Genomic DNA, 11,387 nt, shown 5'->3' with positions numbered 1-11,387 from the left:
TTTCTCCGAGGAGCTCCCTAAGCAAGGGTGGATGTTTCCCTACCTGGCTCCCTGTAGGGAAGGAGAAGTCAGTGCGCGGACGGCCTGGCTTGGTGTGCCCTGCACTGGGGAGGCTGGGGGACACAGAAGGACCCTGAGGCCAGGGAGGACATCTGAAGACAGAACCCTGGAGTTCTCACTGGCTCTCTTAATCTGTCAATTCAAATCACCATAGACTTTATCAATAATTGATGAAAATGAATATTTGATAAGTTTAGCAAATTCAGCAAATAGCGTGTTCAATGATTTGCTCATTTAGGAGTAAATTGGTTCTAGATGAATTGACCTTTGGGCAAGTTGTTGTGAACCTTACAGCTTAATGGAGAAGACATGAGGTTTGGGGCTGAGCTGCCTGTGTGGAAACCTCACACACTTCCTGGCTGCCTACCCCTGGGCAGGGACCTGGCTTCCGTGGGGCTCTATCTCCTCATGCAGAAAAGCGGATCATCAAAGGCCTTCCTGCACAGACCTGTGGTAAGAGTCACCTGTGAACACCTTCCTGGTGCTCAGAGAGTGCCAGCATGGTGAGGGCTCTGTGTGGGCTCCTGGTGCCCCTTCCTGTACCTGGGGATGGCCCTTCCCCCACCCGTCTGTCCTCCTGTGAGATGCTCCAGCATTAAAGCAAACCCGGCCCCTGGGAGCACCTTTGCTATAAGGTGGCCGCCTGCAGGATCCAGGAATGTACAGATTCATGTACAGACTATCTGAGCAAGAGCACGAGATAAAAATGTTCTCCCAGCCCACGCTAGCCCTTGACCACACCAGTTTGAGATCTACCCAGCCCACGCTAGCCCTTGAGCACACCAGTTTGAGATCTACCATTCTAGGAGCCGCAGAGCCACACAGGAAAGGCAGCAGACAGAGGAGCAAGTGTGGTGGAGGGGGGAAGGCCAAGCCCATGAACCACAAGGACGTCAGGCCACGTCATTGGCCCAGGCTGATAGGGGAAGCGGGGGAGGAGAGGGAAGGAACAGAAGCCCAGAGGGCCTTCCTCATGAGACCTCATGGGTGGGAATACCCTCCTCAGTGGAGACGGTTTCTCTGTGGCTTTCCCAGAGCTGGGCAGCTAGAGCACACAGGGTTCTGGCCAGCTCAGGCGCCCCTCCTACCCTTCCAGGCAGCTGTGAGATGGGCACAGAGCACACGCCATCCTGTCTGGTTCTCTAACTCCCGTGCTGAAAGCTCCATGGCCAGAAGACAACATCACAAGGAATCCAGATACACATGTTTGTTAAGCAAAATGAACAGAAGTCCCCCAAAGACACGAAAGCAGAAAAAAGTAAAGGAAAAAACCCAACAGGGACCTACACACAGATGGGGGCTTCCCAAATATAAGAAAGAAACAACCATTCCCCAAAGACTAACTGAAGCCAGAGATGAAAGTTGAACAAAGACATTGGAGTGTGATGGGGAGGGGGAGGGCTAAGAGAATAACTGGGGAGAAAGTGGCTCTTTGGCAGAATTTAAGAATGCAAAGAACAGAACCCGATCGGCACGACAAGAAGGCGGGTCGTGATGCGGGGGAAGGAAAGAGGAAAGCGTGTAGAACGGAGAAGAGCAGTATGGGCCGGCGGCGGAGACGACACAGAACACTTGGTCCCTGGAGAAGAGAGAGGAGGAATGTCTTCCCCACCATCCATCTCCTCCCTCGGAGCCACTGTTCTCACCAACAGAACCCGCCTGGCTCAGCAGCTGCCCTGGCTCCACGGTGCGCATGGGACCCTATTCTGGCTGGCGATGAGGAAGAGAGGCTCACTGGGGGCGTCAGAGGACTTCCAACCGACAGGAGGAAGAAGGGAGGCGAGACGCCCTTGCTCCTGCTGCCGACTGGCTCTTAACCTCTTAACAGCTGGGTGACAGTGTGAAGCTGGAAATCCACGGAGCCCTCTGAGCAGCGGGGAGGCCGGGAGGGGGCCAAGGCTGAGCCGGAGCCTTGGCGTCACTGAGCACTGACCCAAACCCAGCCCAGTTTCTCTCTGCCTTAGGAATTACTGGGGAACTGCGAAGGTGGCGGGGGTGGTGTTACAGACCTGGGAAGGAGCCGTGGGTCCACAGGTGAAGCGACAAGGGGCGGTCACGGAGCTGTTTGCCGAGTTGGTTTCCTGGTTTGGTTCTTCTTGCTGAGTAACAGAGTGCAAAGGAGTGGTTGGAAACTAAGTCACATGTGGGCAATGAGATCAGGTTTGGGACTTCTTCAAGATGTTCATGAACCATGTAAATGCATGGGTCTCCTCCCGTTCCCCAGAATCTTAAAACTATAGTAAGTGGGTGTCTAAATCACAACATCAAAGAGAGGCAGGGTGGTAACGGCAGCAGAAGGAAAGGGCTGCCTGGGTCCGCGGAGCCCACGTGTGGATCCTCCCCACGAAAATCCCTGGGGTAGTGCCCAGGAAACAGTTAATGACCCATCGTGGTAAGTCCATGATGCAGCCGGTTCCAGGACACCAACCCGGAACACACACGTGGGGCCCAGCAGAGGCTGAAGCCGCCTTCAGGACTGGGGGGACTCGGATCTCAGAGAGGCTACAGACGACGGGGAGGGGTTCTTGGGGTTGACACAAGGGCAATGCTGGGGGGTCTGAGCATGAAAAAACTCAAGCCCACCGCCCAGCTCCAGGAATGGAGCGTCCCAGAGCCAGGCCTTACCTTCTGCGCCATCAACAAAGGAGTGATCACAAACACCCGAAAATACCCTACAGAGAGCTCGGGCCGCTGGTGCGCTGGCTGGAGCCTTGGGCAAGCGTCCTCATTCTGACACGGGGGGGGGGGGGGTAGGGGTTCCCGGTTAATGGCCCGCTCCCTGCCCCCACCCCAAAGTGGAGCCTGAGGGCCCACAGGGCTGCTGAGCTCTTTTTGAAATCTAAGAGGAAAACCAAGGATCCCCACACAGGCGGGAAACGCCAGCAGCGCAGGGACCGCAGCAACCACTGGCAGCGGCCGAGGCGTGTTCAAGGGAGTCATGCCCAGCTGTGTCCGCTGGAAAGCGCCATGAGTAACCCCAGAAGCATGACCTGGAGGCACAGGAGTAACCCGAGACTCCAGCGACTGCCAGCCGGGGCCTGTTGCCAGGCGGGCAGGAGACGGAGGGCGACCACGTGCACCGTGTCATGTGTAGGACTCGATGCACTGGGCATTAGCGCTGGACTCAGCACGTGTTGTTGTTTTTAAGATTTTATTTATTTGACAGACAGAGATCACAAGGGGGGGGCAGGGACAGGATCCTGCTGAGCAGGGAGCCCCATGCGGGGCTCCATCCCAGGACCCTGAAATCATGACCTGAGCCGAAGGCAGAGGCTTAACCTAGGGAGCCACCCAGGCACCCAGTAGCACGTGTATTTGATTATATGCATGTGCTTGTGCTCTAAGATCGGATATTGGGTTGCGCGCGTGCATCTGCTCTGACGCAATACGTGTCCTGCGTTGTGCGCCTGCGCCTGTGTCTGCTCTGACGCAATACGTGTTCTGGGCTGTGCGCGTGCGCCTGCGCTCTGACGAGGCATGCGTCCTGGGTTGTGCGCGTGCGCCTGCGCTCTGACGAGGCATGCGTCCTGGGTTGTGCGCGTGCGCCTGCGCTCTGACGAGGCACGCGTCCTGGGTTGTGCGCGTGCGCCTGCGCTCTGACGAGGCATGCGTCCTGGGTCTCGAGACTTCGTGGCCCGAGGCGGGGACGCGGGGCGGCCTGGCGGCCGAGCCCCTGCCTGCGGGATCTGACGGGCTCTCCAGGCCGCCGGGCCGCACGGATGCGAGCAGTTGCGGGAGTGCTGGGGCCGGCGAGAGCGCCCCACACCCGGGCCAGAGCCGAGCGGGGCGGCAGGGACGCGAGCGGCGGGTGGGACACGAGGGGAGCAGACGGACGTGGCTCCACCGTCGTGCGGGGCAGCGGCTCCGAGCAGCAGAAGCGGATGACGCGGCACAGAGGCCCGAGCCTGCCATCGCTCCCGGGGACCCCAGGACGTCCTGGGCCGGGGCGCGCCCTGGGCTGCCTCCGACTGGCCTTCCGGCGGCTGGAATCACGGTGCAGCCGCTCGGGGGGCCTCTGGCCCGCAGCCCTCGCGTGCTCCGCTCTGTGGGCCCAGCAGCGCCCCTGGGAGCTCAGGGCCCGAGGCTGAGCAGAAAGGCCCCGGGACCCTGGGACACACCTTCCCAGGAGTCGTGCTCTCCTGGGGCCCAGGCTCAGAGCGGCCTTCCCGTGTGCCCGGGGCTCGGGAGGCCAGGCTCGGAGCGCGGTGGCTGCCATCCTCGCCCTCCACCGGTGGTCACCGAGCTTGCAGAGAGTGCTGAACTCGTGCCCGGTCCCAGGACGGTCAGGGCGGGCCCTGACCCTCACGTCTCCTCCTTATAGGGAACTTTGGAAAAAATCCGTAACGTACGTTGACGTGGGTTTACAGGGAAAACAGCGGCACATCTCTGTGTGAGACAGTCGAGAACTGCCTCCGTCCGGCAGGCTGAGGGCCCTGACGAGGCAAAGACACGCACTCGCCTGGGCTGAGTTCCGAGCAGTGAAGGGCGGGAGAAGTCTGACCTAGGGACAGACGGACCATGGCTCCATCGGTTCCTGCTGCTGTCCCATCACAGATGCCTGCCGGGGCGTCCGGGCTGCCAAGGCGACCGGGGGCTCAGTCGTCACCAGCCCCCACCCCGATCCAGTATTCTCCAGTTCACAGGCTCGTTCCCTGCGAGGGGCAGCGGGGCTCAGGGTTACCGTCCATGTCACAGATGAGCCAAGTCAGGACCCGCAGGTGATCTGATGAGCCCCTGGTCTGGACGCCGGGAGGGGACAGAGCCAGGCCCAGGTCTCAGACCTCCTTGGCCACTGGTGTGTCCAGAATCAAGTTTGTGGCAGACCTTGAGAAGCCACACGGAGGGGGAGGGAGGCCAGGCCTGACCCAGGGCAGCCTCTCTCCTGTCTCACACCCGCAGGCAGAGGACATAAGCCTGTGGTGGCATCTCTGCAGCCTCTGAGGTCCACAGCGGCCCTTTGCCGACCACAGCCGCCCCCTGCACTGGCTGAGTCACTCCTGGGCCAGCACCACGCATGCGACTCAGACTCACAAGGCTGCTGACCTGAGAAGCCCAGGCTGGTCTCCCAGGAGGGATCAGGACCCTCAGAGACTGTGAGCCTGGAGAGGCTGGTGAAAACCGCCCTCCTTGCTGGGTCATGAATGTTGTCCCCCTGGGGTCTGGGGGCCTGGCTTCCTGGAGACCTCCCCTTGCTCTTAACCCCCCCACCCCCATCAGTCATTCCAACACCATCTCCTCAGAACCTGGGGAGGCCCATGGGTGCAGAGAAGGCTCCTGCACTGTCTGAGCCCAGCGCCCCTGCAGGGCTCCGGCCAGCCCAGCTTCCTGGGGACCCCCACCCAACTGACCAGTCTGTCCCTCCTGCTGGGCTTCCTTTATCCCTGGTCTCCCTGGGGCATCTGGGCTGGACAGTCCTCAGCATCTGTCCTCTCGCTCCCCACAGGGCAGCTCCTCGGCCACAGGCTCCTTTCCCTGAACCCATATATGGTCACAGAAGCACAAGGAAATAAGGGAGATGGCTCTTGTCCCAGGCCTGGCAGACTTCTTTGTCTGCATGCTATGAGGCTGCCCAGATCACTCGATTAAATCAGACCAGAAGCTGGCCACAGATTCTTGCATGTTTAGCTCACTAGGATGAGATCTCTCGGACTAGCCTCCGAATGTGTTTCTAACAGACATGCATGTTTGCTGTAATGTGGCTTTGAAACAGAGGAGTAATGTAAACCGTCGAAATTTCCCTAGCTTCTAGAGGTCCCTACCCTGAATTTTTAAATTCAGACGTTCAGACTTGCAAAAGAGTCAAGAAGACCGTAGGAACTCTGGCTTGGCCTCTGCGGCTGTGAGCGCTCTCACTCTAAATGCGTTTGGAGCCTCGAGGGACGAGCTGATGTCTAAAGTCACCATCCGTGGCAAGATATTAACATATGGTTTGTTTCAAAGACATGGATAGCTTGTTTTTTGATAGGTTTTAATTTTTGGCATCTGCTTTAAAATGCGTCATTCACAAATTAATAAATACTTTGTTGTGAGATTGCCTGCTTAAAATCTTTTAGCTTATTTTTTGCATCTGGCCATATAATTGATGGACCACTACTAGCATAGACTTTCTTTGCTTCTCTACCTCCCAGTCATTCTGAAGGTAAACATCCTATTTTCAGTTTTATTAGCACTTTCCTGTAAATGACAAGGAGGAGTTGAAACTGACCTTGTCTCCTGTCAACGCCGGGAGCAGATGGCAGTTTCCGTTCCTAGTTCGGTGAGAATGGAGCACATTAGCTCTTTCTGTTTACATAATCTGGGGGTTTATACACAGCTTGTAGTTCTTGACTCTGGTTGACTCCATGTCTTCTTTTATAGGAATTTAGAATATTTGAATTACATGCTGGTTCTCTGGCAGCGTGGGAGGATGTGTTCAAGCAGAGCCCCGCTCAAGTTTCGCTTTGAGAAAGAGGTTGAGTGTCAGGGTCTCGCCTACTGAGACTGGGGTCGGATCTGGAAAACCTCAGGGAAGGGGGAGCGACGGATGTTTAGAACGCTTATATTATTCCTCTATTTTAAAGCTGTGTTACAGCCAATATCTCCCCAGGAGACATGTTCCTAGACCCTCAGTGATGCCAGAAACACAGACAGAACCCTATATATACTATGTGTTTTCCTATATACATAGACTGTGATAATGATTAATTTACAAATTAGGCACAGTCAGAGATTAACAACAGTAACTAATAAAAATGGAACAATCATAACAATGTGCTGTGTAAAAGCTATGTGAATGTGGTCTCTTTCTCAATATCTCTTCCTGTCCTGCACCCACCCTCCTCCATCGCATGCGATGTGAGATGATAGAATGCCCATGTGATGAGAGGAAGAGGGGAGTGCTGCCAGCTCTGTGACACTCTGTGACAGCGTGTTAGGCTACTGCTGGCCTTCTGAGCATGCATCAGAAGGAGGCTCATCTACTTCCTGACTGCGGTTGACCGCAGAACATGAAATCACGAATAACGGAGGCTCCTGTGCACTGGCTGTGTGTGACAGAGAGCTAATCATGGTGACCTAAACAAACGATGGACTTGTTTTTCTCTTGTGTTCAGAAAAAACCTGAAGGCAGGCAGTTCGGGGCAGAGATGGTAACTGTATGAAGCATTGAGGTTCCAGGCTTCCTCTGTTTTTCTGTGGGTTACTGTGTGGTTTCCATCCTCAAGGTCACAAAATGGCTGCTGTGACTCTAGCCATCATGTACCAGGTCCTGATACCACAAGGAAGACAAGAGGGGAAGGGTGAGAGGGCTTTACTCAAATTCCACCTGGTGAATTCTTACCTGTATTTCAATAGCGCTCCTTTTCTTACAAAGGTCTGGGAAATGTCATTTTCGTAACTGACTTTATTACACCAAATACATGGTTAGAGATGGAAAGAATAGAGAGCAGATCATGAACTCGAGCATCTTCTTACAACTTGTGGTCTTTGAGGAAAAGGTATTTGTCCAGGGGAAAGACTTCCCTTCTCTCCCATCCCAACCGTCCGCATGAGACTGGGCTTGTGGAGAGTATCCTGAGCCCGAGACGTGTGAAACATTGAACGAGCAGATGCACATGGCTCCAGTGACATGGGAGAAAATGAGTTTCTTGCAAACAGAGTACAATCCAAACTAAGAAGAGAAGCCCAAGGAGGATGCTTGTCAGTCCCGAGGGCTGCGTGAGGGGAGAGACAGAGAAGTGGTTGTTCAGAATGTTCTGGGAATTTGCTGGCTCAATTCCCATGTAGGGTTCACAGTGAGGGGCTCTGTCTGGGGTTCGTGTCCTTGGGGGAGGAGCGGCTCAGGGGAGGAGCACCATCAGTTCAAGCCGACCTCAGGCTTCAATAACGTTTGAAGTCTGCCTCCTCCTGGTTCCCTCCCTGCCTTATCCGTTAGGAACCCCAACGGTTTCAGATCTGGCCTGTTGGCATTCTGCCGAAATGCTCTCCTTGAGCGAATCGCCTGGCCAGCTGGTTACTCTCTCCAGCATCTAGAGGCTTCCCTAAGGGGGCTGCCCGTGAGGCCTGACCACCTGGTCGGCACCCCTCACTGTGCACTTTCTACAAGACAGCTTGTCTTACAAGTGACCTCCCTCTAAGGGCAGTCCAGCCTCTCCACTCCAAATGCTTGTCCCACATCCTCTTCGGACTGGTCTGGTCCTCAGCCTTGGAATCTTGGGAACAAAATTTTCTGTGTCTCATCACATCTTCTTGGAGGAGTCCTTGTAGCTCCCTGCACATTCTGTCTCCCAAGGTGGGAAAGGAGAAGACAAGTCATAACTGCTGCGATTCAGGGCTGCCCTGTCCTGTGGGATCTCATGCTCTGTCCTTTTTCTAATATGGGGGTAGAACTCTTCTCTGGGACACTTGCAACAATCCTGTCCCTGTAACTTTGTGGTCCCTTGTGGCTCTAGTCCTCTTCTGGTACCAGTTCACCAAACACAGCTTTACCTGTCCCGCCGAGCTAGGCAGGGTCCCCTTGTCCCAGCCAGACATACTGGGGGTACGAGAGGGGTTGTGTGCTGCTGTTCTTGGATCAAATCTGGCCGCATTAGGGCGTTAGAGCTGGTCTGCTCACATGGCCTGCCTGCTGCGGGTCAGGGACAGCTCTGTTCTCACTCCCTGCCCACTGGAAGAGAGCATCCTGTCCTAGGTCTCATCCCTCTTTCAAGGGGAGCAGAAAAGTTCATCTACTGGGTTTTTTACCTCTCCGTCTAAATCTAGCCATCACTCTGACACCCCCTCATGACCTGGCTTTAATTCCTGGACTTCCAGGATGGGTTTTGCTTCTGGTGCTGGTGCTAATAACATCCTTTCTTGCCTGAACTGGAAACAAACCAGTAGGATTTCCTGCCTGCCAGGATCCGGGCAGCCCTTTAATATGCCTGAATGTACACCACAAATTCCAGGACTGCTAGGTGCTTGTAACTGTGATGCTCCTTGGCCCATCCCCTGTGCACGAGGGTTAACTAGTGGCCATTGCATCTGACAGTGTTCCCTACACAGCTGGGCTGAGCCCCTCCCGTGGCTGGGATATTCTTTGTCCCCCACCTGGAAGGCTGCTTTGCACAATTCTAGCCTAAGAGGCTCAGCGTCCCTGCATTCCTCCCGATCCTTGAGCCTGACGGATGTCCCTTACCCACCCCAGTTGCTGGTGAATTGCCACCAGCTCTGCTTCCTCCTCCTGCTGCACCAAGAACAGTAATTTGGAGGCCCATCTGGTGACGTCTCGGCCTCCCTGTAAGAATTCCTTGAAGACTCCCACAATGGTCTGCAACTTTCTGTCACGCTCTTGTAAATACATCTCTCCAATCCCAACACAACTGCGGAGGCCCCTCCCTCCTGGTGGCTGATGTGTGCTCAGAAGCCTCACATGCAGGTCTCGCCGTACCAAACAGCCGTGGGAATCCCGCCAAGCATTGACTTCATGGAGAAAGAAGCATCCGCAGCTTTAAACCCAGACATGGTCTCTGACAGTGGACCTTGCAGACCTTTTCTTCCTGTCCCTTGTCTGCCTCCAAACCACACTGTGGCCTGCCTTCGGGTGTTGGCCCTGTGCTTCTGCAAATGCCTGCTGCTCCCAGGATCTGGTGTCCTCCAGCAGAGGTGCCAGAGCTAGCCTGGGTGGGGGGGGGGTTCCCCCAGCAGCAGCACACAGTCTTCAGGAGACTCTGTGCTTCGGGTAGGGCAGGGAGGAAGTCCCCCTCAGCCTAGGTTGGATACAGGCCTCCTTGCCCCCCCCAGGAAAGTTTCTGATTTCGTAACGACTTGTGGCTCCATCAGATTAACACCAATGTCCAGCTTACCTCTTCATGAGTGACTTTTTGGAATGTATGCGTTCATTCCTGTATGCTACAGGAGATTTCAGGGTAGGAGAGTTGGACATGTTTTATTTAGCATTTAACCATGCATAGACATATGCGGTGTGGATCTCCATTTGTCCACTCGGCCTGTCCCCACCAGTGTTAGAAGTGGTCTTGGTAGCAGGAGCAGGTGCACCGGGATGGTAAGTGTGTCCCCAGGTCCTGCTGGAACCTATGCTTGTATATAACTTCCATGTGATAATGGAAGGGAAGTAGACATGACTAATGGTGTGGTTTCATGGGTCAGAAAAAGCATGGCTGAGGACAGTCGGCAGGGGAATATGGTCATTTGGTGTGTCCCTTGCTCAGCTACTAAGTGCCCTCTAGAGCCCAATGTCAAGTCTAAAACCTTATGAAATAACAGTAACTTTCCAAAGAAGATGGGGTTCTGCTCAGTGTCAGAGGCTCTATCAGGCCCCAGTGAGCAGTTAAATAGCTCAGTTACCCCTTCAAACACCTGTGGGGCTCCAGGACCATGAGAATCAAGAGCAGAGCTACTTACATTGTAGCTGGCACCAGCTAGGAATCTTCTGTTCTTCCAACCCTTTGTTGAGTGGTTTACTGGTAAATATGGTGATAGAGCACACCCAGTTGTGGTAAGTTTGGCTCCAGATACACAAACATGCTTATGAAGTGTGGTGTCTCTTTACTCATGACAGGGCATATGGGGGAGACAAATTTGTTTTTAAATTTAAAAAGGTATGTGGTGTTTCCCCAAGTGATTGGACCCCTAGAAACTATACTATGATATCAAGACCCTTGCTTTTCTTGGGATGTATAGTCCATTTCTGGTGTTTCTCTGTGTGTGGGGACATTGAGTGTATCTGCCACTTCCTTCTCACTGGTCACATCAAGGTGACAGAATCCCCATGGAGGTCAGCATGAGGGCAGATGGAGTGAGATGTGGTCCTAGAAGCTATGATCCCAGAACAACTGAAGTCCCAGGGCTGGATGCACACTGAGAGGTTCCAAACATAGGAGACCCTGGAGCTTGTCTTGGCAGAACCACGTGGGCAGCTCTGAATAGGTCTTTTTTAGGGACAATGACATTCAACTTTACGAGATCTGATGTGGAGGCTTAGGTGGGCTCCTCTAGCAATCTGGATGAGGGACAATGATTTCTGAGCAAATGTTTCTCATCTCCCACCAACAAGTATCGAACAGGTACCAGGAAGCAGCTCTGTCCACGTCACAGGTGATGGGACAGAGAACAAGGGGAAGCTTCTGCCCTCAGGCTGCCTGCAGGCTCGTGAGGGAGAAATTACACGGAAACGAAGGACCCCCATGAGCTTGAGCAGCATTTGTGAGCAGCACAGGGAGCAGCTGAGAAAGGGAAGAGGGAAAGGAGAGACCATTCCTCATACAGATTCTATCTGCTCCCTTTGGCAAAAGAAATCAGGAAAACAGAAACACTACAGTCTTGGAGAGTCTCCCCTGGAGGAGAGTCGA

This window comes from Mustela erminea, chromosome 17 (genome assembly GCF_009829155.1).
Source record: "Mustela erminea isolate mMusErm1 chromosome 17, mMusErm1.Pri, whole genome shotgun sequence".
NCBI lineage: Eukaryota > Metazoa > Chordata > Mammalia > Carnivora > Mustelidae > Mustela > Mustela erminea.
This window is presented reverse-complemented; position numbering follows the sequence as displayed.